Consider the following 14,248-nt stretch of genomic DNA (forward strand, 5'->3'; position numbering starts at 1 on the left):
AAACCTTTTCTCTTTTATCCCTTCACTATCCTTTTCAATCAAAATAACAGATTAACATGTTCACTTCTCAAATTCCATATTCCACTATACTAATTCACAACAAATTCTTTATGGGTTCCAGAGTAGAATGCTACTCACCAAAAAAGCGTCGCAACACCCCATCAGGGTTACAACCGTTATATAAATACAAACCTTTTTCCCTTTTCCACCCCTCCCCAACCCTTCTCAATCCAAATAACTGACTAACATATCCACCACTAAAATTACTTTAATGTTTCACCATACTAATTCAACACTAATTCTTATGGGTTCCAGAGTAGCGTGCTACTTGCGCATCACTCTGATCTCCCCCTCCATCACAGCTCACCCCCGGACAACTGCAGCAGAGCCCCCAGTCCTCCAACCTCTTCATCACCTGCCATCCAACAAACTCGCGAATTAGATACCCCAAAGACCCTGGAGTCTATCCAAACCAACCTATCTCCCCTTCCACTCTTACAAACCGCCTTGACAACTCTCGATCCTGAACGTTTGCCCCCTCACCTGCCAGCACCCCCTGATCCAATGGATCTTGAAACCCTACACTCCAGAGCAACTGAACTAACCCAGAGCATCCACAGCTCCATCCAAGAACTTTTGAACCTACTTCACCTGGCTGAACTCTCCCTTGCTTACCTCTAATCACCCCTCACCATCCCCCCACCGATTACAGAGCCTCCCAAGCACCCACTCCCGCTACCTCTAAGACATCTTCACCCGCGCAGACATCCCTGCCACCTGTCAGAGGATGAATCACGTGCTCTTGCACTCTCATACACCCCTACCTCCGCCACTGCTAACCCCCTGGACCTCACGGAAAACGAAATCCTAGCCATCCTTAGAGACCACAACTCTGCCCAAGCCATCCCTTATCCGCATAACACGAGTCCGGCACACCCCATCAGCACGGTCTCCATTAACCCTAACAGGTCACCTACACTCCATCACAGAAGTGTGATGAAAAGGAACCTCGCGGCGGTAGCCCTATCCGTCAAGTCCCCAGCCACCCCCACGACAGAGCCCCCCCTATCTGGTCTTTTAATTAATTGCCGATCAGCAGTCAAGCATGCTGCGGATATTGCTGACCTTATTCTAAACAAAAACTTAGACCTAGCTATACTAACAGAATCTTGGCTCAATGAATACTCCTCCCCTTGCCTGGACTTATTAGTCCCTCCAAACTATAATATATCCAGACTGGACAGACGCTCCTATAAGAAAGGAGGAGGTATCGCCTGCATCTATCGTTCCTCCCTCCTCGTCACTGAACTCTCGGCAGACTCTTCCGACTCCTGCGAATACCTCGCACTCGCTATTCATAGCAGCTCACTTCATCTCTGCAACTTACACATCTTCTACCACCCCCCAGGCTCCAACGTCTCTTTTACCGATCACCTCTTGGAAATCATCACAACTAAGATTTCCTCCAATACCAAAGAGATTTTCCTGGGTGATTTCAACCTGCACTGGAATGACAGTAAAGATCCCCACGTCAACGCTATTAAAAATCTACTAACTGGAGGAGGAGCTTCGCGCGTAACCAAGATGGCCGCGTGAGCACAGGGCTTCCGAGACCCTCGCAACCTCCCGCATCTATCCTGTAAACTATCCTGATCACATTGACGGGTTATTGAATAAGAGCCATAGCTGAGGCGGACACTGTTGTCCGAATTTGAATCAGACTTCAGGAGCTGGAATAACATTAACTTGAATATTGCGGCCTGCCCCTCGGAATTGCCCGGAGCTCGAGTTGGTGCAATGCCCGGGCAGAAGTTGAACAACAGCGGCCTGAGGAGACACTGATCTGACTTTCACTTTAGTTTTCGAGGCCTCTGTCTGATCCTACTTGAGAGCTAGCCTACTACTAGCGGAAGCTACTTGACTGCTAAGCGATCGTAGGTGCTGCTCCGACTGTGTGTTCTTGGCCCAGACGAACCGTGCCCGTGATTGCCGCTGTTGGTTGGATTGCAGTTCCCAGTGTGGCCATTTCCTTTCGTTGCCCACTGCTCTGGAGAGTCTTCCTGTCCGTGATGGCGACTAAGCCTGATGGTGACAAGCAAAAATCCAAGATCACTCGGCGAGGTGGCTACACCCAGGCAAATAATATGGATCGATACGCTCAAGCTAAAGGATCCCCTGGTGGACCGAGCAGATCACTGGATGGTACTAGGGAGGACCCGGCCTCATCGACAGAATTGACCTTGCAAGACGTCATGGGTGCCATTGACGGGATGAAGGCTTCCATCGGCCAACAATTTGAGACTCTCGCCAACAAGCTGGACACTGTGGCGATTGATGTTAATTTGATTCGTACGGATTTATCGAAAACCAACAAAAAGGTCAAATCGTTGGATTTGAAAGCTTCCAGCCTCACGGGTGATGTGTCCGATCTACAGACAGAGGTCCGCAATCTCGAATTACTTTTTTGCTCGCAGGGCTCGGCGTAACAACGTACGCATTATAGGGGTCCCGGAAAAATCAGAGGATCCGGCAGCTGCTCTTTTTGTGGAAGATCTCATCACCAAGCACCTTGCTCCTAAGGGGTTGAGCAGGTTCTTCGCGGTTGAAAGAGCCCACAGAATACCGGGTGGTAAACCGAAGGTGGGTGCCCCTCCGCGACCTCTTATCGCCAGAGTATTTAATTTCAGAGATAGAGATGCGATCCTGCAGGCTTCGCGGACGATTGGACCCACGAAATATGAAATTACCACTGTGAGTTTCTACCCGGACTTTACCCAGGCTGTCCAAAAGCAAAGACTTGGGTTTCTGGGCGTCAAACGTCGATTGAGGGACATGGAACTGAAATACGCAATGCTTTTTCCAGCCAGGCTGCGCGTTGAATTCGAGGAACAAACATACTTTTTTAATCGTCTAGAGATGGTGGGGGAATGGCTTGACACTTTGCAACACCGGCGTGGCCAGGAGGAGTATTCTGGAGGAGCAGAGGGTGGCCCGACGGAGCAGGAATAGGAGCATGGCTTCCGGTCTCTGACCTCTATTGATAACTCTGACTATGGTTCGATGATTTTTTTTTGTATGACTTGATATACATACCCGGAGGTTGCTGGGCGATGGATGGGACTCTTTCCTCCTGTAGGGTTTCTTTTTGTAGACTAGTTCGATGTTAGGGCGACAGGCACACTGCAAGTTGGGGTGGCTATTTAGTCTTATGCAGGGGTGCAAGGTGGGGGGATTTGTAACGGGTTTCTGGTTTGTGGGTGGGTGGTTGTTTGCATGGGTGTGTTTTGGTTTAGTGCAAGGCAACATATTGTTCTGTCAATTGATTTGGATGCTGAGTTCCGGGGAGGGTTGGATCCGCTTTCACTTTCGGGATGGGGTAAGGGATTGAGACTAATGAGTTGGAATGGAAATGGGTTGGGGGACAGGATAAAGCGAGGGGTTGTGTTGCAACTGCTGAAGCGACTTTCTCCTGATGTCATATTGTTACAGGAAACGCATTTGATTGGTAACACTTGTCATGCCATGAACCGGAGAGGATATCGCCTGGTCGCCGATGCGGGGTTCTCCTCTGGATCCAGGGGGGTGGGTATTCTAATTAGGAATTCTCTTCCCTTAGCAATTGATGCCACACTTTTAGACAATAGGGGGCGCTATGTAGCTATCACAGGACAGTTGGAGGGTAGGATTATATCCTTACTATCAGTTTATGTTCCCCTGGTCTGCAGTCGACAACCTTTGCAGACCTGGGACGGGTACTACTGGGGCTTCCTGAAGGAATTTTTAATTGTGGGCGGAGATTTTAATGCAGTTGTTTCCGGTTCGGAGGATCAACACCCACCCAGGGACCTTGCAGGGTCGCAGAATTGGCTTAATGGTTTAATAGACAAACTGGGGTTGGTGGACTGCTGGAGATTGCAGCACCCGGCCCAGAACCAATACACTTTCCACTCGGGTGCACACGGTAGCCTTTCCAGGATTGATTACATCTTGATGCCAGCTGCGCATGCCCCCTCTGTTACTGAGGTTCGACATCTAGCTCGGGGAATATCCGACCACTCCCCTTTGTGGATTCGGATGGAGTTGCGTGTAGGTGCAGAGGGGCGGGTAGCCCCAATAATCCGTGGAAGACCGGAGGAAGACTCTCATTTCTTGTTGCGAGATATAGCACTGCCCAGCTTATCTGACTCCGATAAAGAGTTGCTGGATGCTGTAATAACCGCAGATGAAGTAGCTCTCGCTATACGCTCCATTCGTTCGGGAAAAGCGATGGACCTTAATGGTCTCCCCATTGAACTTTATAAACTGCGCCCCGATACAGTAGTGCCGTATTTTCGTGACATGTTCTTGGAATCACGGGACTAGGGTTCTCTTCCCCGTGATTAGCGTCTTGCGACCATAGTGGTGATTCACAAGGAAGGGAAAGCCAAGGGACCGCTGTGCCTCTTATAGGCCGATATCACTCCTTAATGCAGAGCCCAAGATCCTTGCTAAATTGTTAGCTAATCGTATAATAAAGGTGATTGGTGACTTGGTTCATCCGGACCAATCCGGCTTCATTCCTCATCGGAATACGGCTATGAATCTGCGACGGTTGCACGGCGTTCTCGCGAGGACTTCGTTGTTGCGTGAGCCGGCCATCTTGGCCTCCTTAGAGCCACGATGTCCTTTGATACTGTTGAGTGGCCATATTTGTGGGCCGTACTGGCTAAGTTCGGTTTTGGTCCTGGCTTTATTAGCTGGGTCAAGCTTCTTTATGAAGATCCATTGGCTCAGGTTGTGGTAAATGGTCGGGTTTCCAAGCCTTTCGTTCTTGGAAGAGGTACAAGACAGGGTTGTCCATTGTCTCCACTCTTGTTTGCCCTTGCTCTTAAGCCCTTAGCTGCATGGATTAGATGGGAACCATGGATGAAGGGTGTTCAATGGGCCCCAGACTTTGAAGACCGGATTTTGCTCTATGCGGACGATATACTGTTGTACTTGATGTCGCCCCGGAAGTCGTTAATAGTTTTGTTTGATGTCCTTACATCTTTTGGTAAAAATTCCGGCTTAGTTATTAACTGGACTAAATCTTATTTATATGTCCTTTCGGGTGAAGTCCCTCCTTTGCCGCGCGATTGTCCCATCCAGGTTGCACCCTCGGGTTTTAAGTATCTTGGGATATACGTGTCGCTGAACCCGACTGTTCGATACGAACAGAATTTTCTCCCACCGCTGAACCGGTTGAAGCTGGATGTGGTGCGCTGGTGCAAACTACCGCTTTCGCCACTCGGCGGTGTGGCGCTTTTTAAGATGATGTCATTGCCACGCTTTCTATATGCTCTTCATAACACCTTTGATGTAATCCCCACAAATTATTTTCGGGCTATTGAGAGTCTCCAGAGGAAGTTGATTTGGGACGGGCGTTCGCGTATCGCCCTTGCCAAGCTGACGCTACCATGGTACGATGGCGGTATTGCTCTCCCCGACATTAAGCGATATTACTGGGCGTCTCAATTGGGGACCATTAATCATGGTATGTATGGCCCCAAGTTGAACCCCGCTTTTGCAATGGATAGGTGGTTGTTACCAGGGGGAGATTATTATAGAGCGCTTTACTCCAGACTAGATGACGGGAGACTCTCGGGACCCACAAAGATTGCAGTACGGATATGGAACTGCGCAAACAGGCGATGGATTGGAAAGATCGGCTCACCCGGGCGACCCCGCTTTTCGCTTCCGAGAGGCTGGGTAGCTTGTGGAAAACGAAAGGATTTGAGAAATGGGATATGATTGGGATCAGAAAGGTGAGTGACCTCTGGGTCAAAGGCAAGTTTAAAACTTTTGAGGAATTGCAAGTAGAGTTCCAACTTAGTAAGATGGAATATTTTCGATATGCCCAGGTCCATCATGCTTTGCGGTCGGTTTTTCCCGAGAGTGCTAGTATCCCGGAATCCTCTCCACTAGAGGATAGAATACTAGATGGGCATGTGCTGGATAGCACTATCTCTTAGATATATAAAAAGCTAATCAATGGTAGAACTGACCTGTTAGTGCTCCTCTGAGACGTTTGGACCCGAGACGGTCTTGAATTGGACGACGAGGACTGGCAATCCGCGATCTCTTAAGTAGGTCGCGATCCCGGCCGGTCTCCGGTTGGTGCAACTTAAAATTTTACACAGAGTCTATGTGACTGGTCCCCGCTTGATTAGAATGGGTTACTCCACAGATGGTCTTCGTAAGCGTGGTTGTGGGTTGCTCGGGACTTTTTTGCATATAATTTGGGAGTGTCCCGTGGTTGCTGCCTTCTGAATTGGGGTGCACAATAAGATGGGAGAGGTTACCGGTGTTGCTCTACAACGTGAGGCTAGACGTTGTCCCATGAATGTCTGGGAACCAACTGATTATAATGTCGCACAGACGCAGTGGGTAACCCTGGGAAATATGGTTGCTAAGAGAGACATAGCACAGTTGTGGGGTTCTCAGAGGCCACCCACAGTTGAGGCCTGGATGGAAAACATGGATTGGTGCATGTTTAGGGAGAAGACGGTTTATGTGGCGTGGGGGCGACCCAGGAAGTGGGGTAAGGTCTGGGGTCATTGGAACACTTACCGTGGGGATATTTGCACTCCTCCTCTTCTGGATGTCCCTGAAGTCCAGCTTTCCCCCTGACCCACCATTCCCGTAATGTGGACTGATTAATTGCTTTGGAGCTCGTCTCTCCCCTGCGTCCTCCCCCTGATATAATTATAAACTTTACTGTATGATTTTTTTGCTTTTCCTTCCTCGTTCGAACTATATCCTATTGTACTGTTTTTTTTTGCCTTGTTTTTATTTACCTTTAATAAAAAGATTTACAACAAAAAAAAAATCTACTAACTGACCAAGCTCTAACTCAAGCCTGCTCTCAGCCAACTCACTCAAAAGGGGCCATCCTTGACTGGATCATTTCTAAGGAATCCTCAGTCAAGCTCATCTCCATAGACCCGTGTGACTGGTCTGACCACCACTCCATCTCCTTCATCTTACCCGGGACCCGCAAGACTAGCAGCCACATGCATCAACGATATTAGCATTCGCAAACGGTGCGATTCGCTAAAATCAGCCGTTTGCGAATGCAATATCATGTTTTGGGATGCATCAATTTTTTTGTTATTTTGCAATTTTAGGAATCGCAGATATGTTTTGCGAATTCCTAAAATATTCGCATATTTTAAGGAATCGCATTTTTAAGGTGCAAAACTGCATGCATCAAAAATCGCAATTTGCGATTCCTTAAGAAATCGCAAATTGCATTTCTTATATTTAGAAGCCCTCTTACTAGCTGGAAATCAGGTGAAACTCATTTCTAGTGTATAAAAGGGGTGTAATAATGCAGTTTACACTTTTCCACAATGGCTGCTGTCATTGCATTTGCACGTCGGAGGAGGTTGAGAGCTGCTGCAAGGGGGAGAAGGATGATCAATGACAGGATTTTTAGAGTGCGCATTACTTTGTTTGGGCAGACTGAGGCAGAAATTTATGACAAATACAGGCTTAATGGGGATTCTATTTTAGAGCTAATAGCAGATTTGGACCCTTTCCTGCAAAGACAAACCCTTAGAACCCAAGCCATTCCCACTCATGTCCAAGTACTGTGTTCCCTTCACCTTCTTGCCTCAGGGCCTTTTCAGGGTGTCATTGCTATTGGAGTGTCGCAGAGTGCCCTATCTAGATTTTTCAGTAACTTTTTAAATGCCATGCTACATAGGATCAGGCATTACATCTCTTTTCCAAATACACAACATGAATTACTGCCAACTAAGTTGGACTTCTACAATATTGCTAACTTCCCTCATGTAATTGGCTGTATAGATGGCACACATATCCCCATATGCCCACCCTCTGAAAATGAGTATATATTTCGCAACAGGAAATGCTACCATTCCATGAACATACAAGCAGTGTGTAATGCCAAAACAATTTTCACAGATATAGTGGCTAGCTACCCTGGTAGTGCCCATGACTCTCATATTTTCAGACATAGTGCCATCCATAGGCGACTGCTTTCTGGAGAGTTTCATGATGATTATTTGCTTGGTAAGTAATTGTTTTTTTTAATTATGAACAAAGCATGTTCCTATAGGGTCATAATCGTGCATTTTGTTTCCTTTTGCTTAAACCTAAAGGTGACAGTGCATATGGAGTGAGATCATTCATACTTACACCCTTTCTAAATCCATCTACCCGCAAAGAGCAGCAGTATAACCATGCCCATATTGCCACTCGCAATGTCATCGAGAGGGCTTTTGGTATCATGAAATCCAGATTTAGAATTCTGCATAAAACAGGAGGAGCATTGCAATATAGACCAGATGTATGCTGTAAGATTGTTGCAACATGTGCCATGCTTCACAATGTAGCTACCAAGAGAGGCCTGGAACTTGATATAGAGGAAGATTTTCCCAACATTGACAATCAACCTCAGCAACCTCTAGCAAGAGCACATGGACCAGACGCAGCAGAGGGTAGGAGGAGGAGGGCGGAGATCACTCAACATTACTTTTAGCAGAGGTATGACGCTTGAAATGTTTAGAGTGTGCTAACATGTTTTGTTTATTAAGTTCATAAACACAAGTGAATTTGGAAAAATTATGACATATAATTTGTTTCTTCACAAACCAAATGATAAAGCAGTACTTTTTAAATTGTCAGGAAATCTTTACTTCTCAAAAATACATTGAATTAACTTGAGAGGTCAAACATTTTACTTTTTTCTATCACGCACCCCTAAAGCCTTAGCAGTTGCAGTAGCTGTGCCAATGTCTTTACCAATTGCTGTGTCACATTTTCTATTGCTACGGCGTTCCCCTACTTTACTGGTACTTCCTTCAGCAATATTGCTTGCATTAACGTCAACAAGAGACCCTTCCATGTACAATAGTTAGAAGTACAAATTTGCATGTCATTTGCAATGGTTTCAAGTGCATTCATTCCTCTGGATATGTCCCCACAGCACTGTGAGACATCCTTCTGCATGTCCAGGATTGGTTTAATGAGCTGAGCATTGGTGCGGCACATCATATTCATTGACCTACAACATGCCTGATTACTTAACAGTGACCTAATAAATCTTTTGGCATTTGCAATTTGCTGAGACTGCATTGTGCTGCACATTGCTTCCAAGGCAACTGCCATGCGGTCCAGTCTGTCTGAAGACACAGAATGTGCTGTTTCAAATACCTTGGTCATGTGAGAGAGACTACTGCTAATGGCACTGATGTCCTGAGTGACCTGATTAAATTTACCCTTTATCACCCTTAGGTCTTTTCCCTGCAGACGTTGAACTTTGAGCAGCTTGAGCTCAACTGTACTGGCACTTGTGTCTCCATCTGTGGCTGTTCTGCGCATTGAAGGACGTGCCCTCCGCCTCACAAATGGCTGGATCCTCTGTCGCCTGCTTAGTTGACTTTGAACAGGAGCTGGGGTTTCTGACAAGTTTTGAACTTCAACTGTGACATTAGTATCCTCATCACTATCTGACTCTTGAATATGACGCACTCTGCGCTGTGAAGTTGTGGGCTGCACTGTGGGTGAAGCTGATCCTGAATTCATTCCAGCAGTGTTCAGTAGATTCTGAGTGAATGACTCCGCCTACTCAATGAAATCAGTCTCCACTTCTGCATCTAAGATTGAAAAGAGTTGAATTTTTTTAAATTTCTAAAGTGTAGCACATGTGTTGTCATTTGAAATAAAAACCGTTCTTAAACATACTCTTGTGTCAAGCATGATGATTTTCTACAAATAAATCATGTATGGGTAATGTTTGTAAAGTTTCTGGAAAAAGCATTTCTGTGAGGTTATTGTTAAGAAAACTACTACTCCCCTGATGCACTGCTTTTAGCATTGAAGTAATCATTCATTTAACAGACATCCTGTAAAAAGCACAACTGCAGCACAGTATAAAATACCAGAACATGTGTGTCATACTAACAACAAATACTCTTTAAAAATTGGCATTTTCTTACCTTGAGATGGTCCAGGTTGATCTGAAGTATCAATGTCTATAACTCCAATGACCGCTTCAGTGGAAAGGGTTCCTTCCACCAGGTCCTCCAGAGGGGTGTTTGGTCTGTCCCTGGGAGTCCCACCGCCAGTTTTCTTTGCGGACTTGGTGTGTGTCGCAATTTTCTCTTTAGCATGACTACGCAGGTCATACCATCGCTTTTGAAGGTTGTTGATGTCTCTGTGCGCAACACCAACTGCATTAACTTTGGATTGTATTCCAAGCCAAATTTTCCTTTTTACCCCTTCAGGAACCTTCAGAGACAGCTTTCCAAAAAGCTGATCATTATGCGCAGTCACCTCTTCAATCAGAATCTCTAGCTCCTGCTCACTAAATTTTACTTTCCAATCTGCGAATTCGCAAATAAGAATTCGCATTTTTCCTGCGAATCGGTAAAAAAAGCGATTTTTACCGATTCGCAAGAAAAATGCAAAAAACTTGATGCATAGCTTTTTGCGAATCGGTAATTGCGATTCCCTATTTATCGCAAATACCGATTCGCAAAAACAAACATTGATGCATGTGGGGGATAGTCACAGCAACCGGTGGTCCCCAAAAAATGGATTAGAGACACTAAAAACATTAACCTTATGGAAATGGAGGCCCGCTGCAAATCTGACCTCCCCCCCTCTCCTCACATTACTTCAGCCAGCGACCTAAATGAGCATTACTCGTCAACTATATCGATCATTCTGGACGACCTTGCACCTCTGAAGCTAAAAAGAACAAAATTGAAAGACAGGAACCCCTGGTTCACAGGTTCCCTCAACAGGGAGAGGAGGTCCCTACGACAATGCGAAAGATTATGGAGACAACACCCCTCTGAGACACATCTTAAACTTCTCCGTCAGGCGAGAAACTCCTACAACAAGCTCATCCTCAATTCCAAAAAAGAATACTTCAGATCTGAACTGAGCAACGCCAACAACAGACCCCGTAAACTCTTTGAACTGGTCAAACACCAATCCAACAAACTAGCTAAAACACCGAAAGAATCTCCTATATCTCTAATATCGTCGGAGGAATTCTCCTCTTTCTTCGCTGATAAATCCACGGCCTTAGGAATTGAACTCAGTATCGCCTCCTACTCACATTCTTTTCCGGACCAGCACCTTTTCCCCGCTCCACCCCCTCTGGTCTCTCCTAAAAACCAAGCTCGTTGGTCTGACTTTGAATATTATGACGAAGCCTCCATCTCCAAAATCCTCTCCACCCTAAAACCTAACAATCACTTCAACGACCCGCTTCCTTCCAAATGCCTCACTGCTGTCTCTCAATCCATTGTTCCTTACTGGACTGCAATAATAAATGCCTCTCTACAACAGGGATTGATCCCGGACTCCTTGAAAGCCGGCCAGTCCCCCCTATTCTAAAAAAACCATCCCTGGATCCATCCTCCCCAGTCAGTTTCAGACCCATCTCCAATATCCCACTACTAGCCAAAGTACTAGAGAAATGTGTACAGCAACAACTAAGTCAGCACATCAATAACTTCCACCTTCTTGATGGCTGCCAATCTGGGTTCAGACCGGGGCAAAGCACGGAAACCACTATGCTCCACATTGTGGATGATACCCTTCAAGCTCTAGACCAAGGCAAGACCTGCCTCTTAATCCTCCTAGATCTCTCCTCCGCATTCGACACTGTCAACCACGATAAATTTCTCGAACGCCTTAATCTCCGGATGGGTCTGGACGGTGCCGTCTTAGAATGGTTCAGATCCTTCCTCTATAATCGTTCCCAGAGATTCCTCATCAACGGCAACCTATCGGCTCCCACCCCGGTCACGGTTGGAGTCCCCCAAGGATCAGCCCTGTCCCCCACCCTCTTTAATCTTTACCTTGAGTCTCTCGCCGAAGTTCTTCGTACCGCTAACATCTCATACCACATGTACGCAGACGATACCCAAATATACATCAAGATCTCTTCGCTCGAGGAGATCCTCTCCCTGAACGAGTCCCTGAAATTGACTGTCCAATGGCTAGCCACTAACCAACTAAAACTTAACGCAAAAAAAACGAATTTCTCCTAATCTCCCCCCAAAAACCAACCCCGAGATTCAGTTGTGGATCAAGGCCATTACTGCCCTAAACTGCCCGCCAACCATTGTGGACTCTGCCAAATCCCTGGGCATAATCCTAGACTGCAACTTGAACATGCAGGACCACATCAACTCAATGGCTAAAGCAGCTAGATTCCACCTGAGCTACCTCTGGAAACTGAAACCTTTCATTGAGGCTACAGACCTAAAAATGGCAGTTCAAGCTCTAGTCATCTCCATACTAGAATATGGTTGCTCCACTCTCACTGGTTTACCCAAGATCTCCCTAGCACCCTTAAAAGCTTGTCTCAACGCAGCCGCCAGACTACTCACCGGCACCAAGAAATTTGACAACATCACTCCACATCTGAAAGCACTAAATTGTCTCCCCCTAGAGGCCAGAATTCAACTGAAACTGGCATGCATCACACACTAGGCTCTTCATTCAAACTCCCCTGCTGTTCTGGCACAAAAACTAGTGGTATCTGGAGGAAGCAGAAACTCCCTGTCTGCCAGCAACCTTGTACTCCAACCCGCCTTTTTTCAGAAAAAAAGAACCTACAATAGGGCATTCACCGGGGCAGCACCCAGAATCTGGAACTCTTTCCCACCCGCCATCCGAAGAATCCCTTCATTAGCATGCTTCAAGAAGGAGGCTAAAACCTTTCTCATGGGAAAATTCCTTGCCTAATAACCACCATGCCTGACCACAGATCTGATGTTTCTAAGACTATCGTTTCTCCTCAGATCACCAATCCCTCCCCGCAGAGAATCTACGGGGCTTTTCATCTCTTTACTAAATCTATTTTTTGATTACCATATTACTTTGGTATCCCCATTATACCATGTTCCCCACACCCCTGCCTCTCCACACCCCTTTGTACAGTTTCTGTATACTTCTGCACATTGACTTTGTTTGTACACTGATAATTCTTGCAAAGTGCTCTGATACCCTCACGGGTCAAGTTCGCGCTCTATAAAACTCTAAAATACAATAAATAAATAATAAATAGATCAGGGGGTAGCAAGCGCTATCTATATAAATACAAAACTCTTTCTCTCTTCTATCCCGCCACCTACCCTTCTCTACCCAAATAACTGAATAACATATCCACTACTCAAATTACTTCAAATTTCACTATACTAATTTTCAACCCTAATCCTTTATGGGTTCCGGAGTAGCGCGCTATTCGCCAGAAAGGCGCATCAACACCCATCAGGGGTAACAAGTGCTAAGTGAATGCAAACCTTCCTTCCCCTTTTATCCCTCTGCTATCCTTCTTACTCCAAATAACTGACTAATATCCGCCACTGAAATTACTTTCATATTTCACCATACTAATTCACCAATAATCCTTTATAAACTTCTGGAGTAGCGTGCTTTAACACCCCATCAGGGGTCACAAGCTCTATATAAATACACACCATTTTTCCTCCTCTATCCTTCTGCTATCATTCCGAATCCAAATAACTGACTAACCTATCCACAACTTAAAATGTACTTGCATGTTTCACTATACTAATTCAACACTAATCCTCAATGGGTCCCGGAGTAGCTTGCCACTCGCCGAAAAAGTGATTTGACGACGCGTCAGGGGTAGTTAGCGCTATATAAATGCAATTACAATACAATACAATACAATACATAAAATAAATAATTACTAAGAGAGAAAAGCCGAATCAGTGTGAGGAATTTTTTCAATGCACAAACGATAAAAGATGCCACAGTAAAATAAAATGGATATCAAATACAGTTGAGCCCTGTTCAATACATAGGTAAGGCATCCTTAATGTAATTTATTTAGAATATGGTCAGTGTAGGTGAATTGTGCTGTTGATTAAAGGGAAGATAAGCGAGGCATACACTTCAGTGCTAGTCCAACCATTGTCACTTCTTCATCAGGTCGGTAAAGTAGTGCATTGTGGATCACAGTGTCCAAGGCTGCAAAGGGACTCGAAGCAGAACCATTGCTCAGGAATGGCCAAGGCCATCATCCTCACTATGAGCAGTTCCTTGCTAATTTCCATGAGGGTTGTTTTGTTGTTATTGTTCCAAGAAGACCTTTGGATGTGAGTTAAGTTTGAAACCTCGACCCTTCATGGTATTGATAGCCACTGTGTCCTAGCTAATGAAGTATTGAAGCGGTATTTTTGCCCACATTTCAATATTGCTATCTTTAATATCA

Source organism: Lissotriton helveticus, chromosome 7 (assembly GCF_964261635.1).
Source record: "Lissotriton helveticus chromosome 7, aLisHel1.1, whole genome shotgun sequence".
NCBI lineage: Eukaryota > Metazoa > Chordata > Amphibia > Caudata > Salamandridae > Lissotriton > Lissotriton helveticus.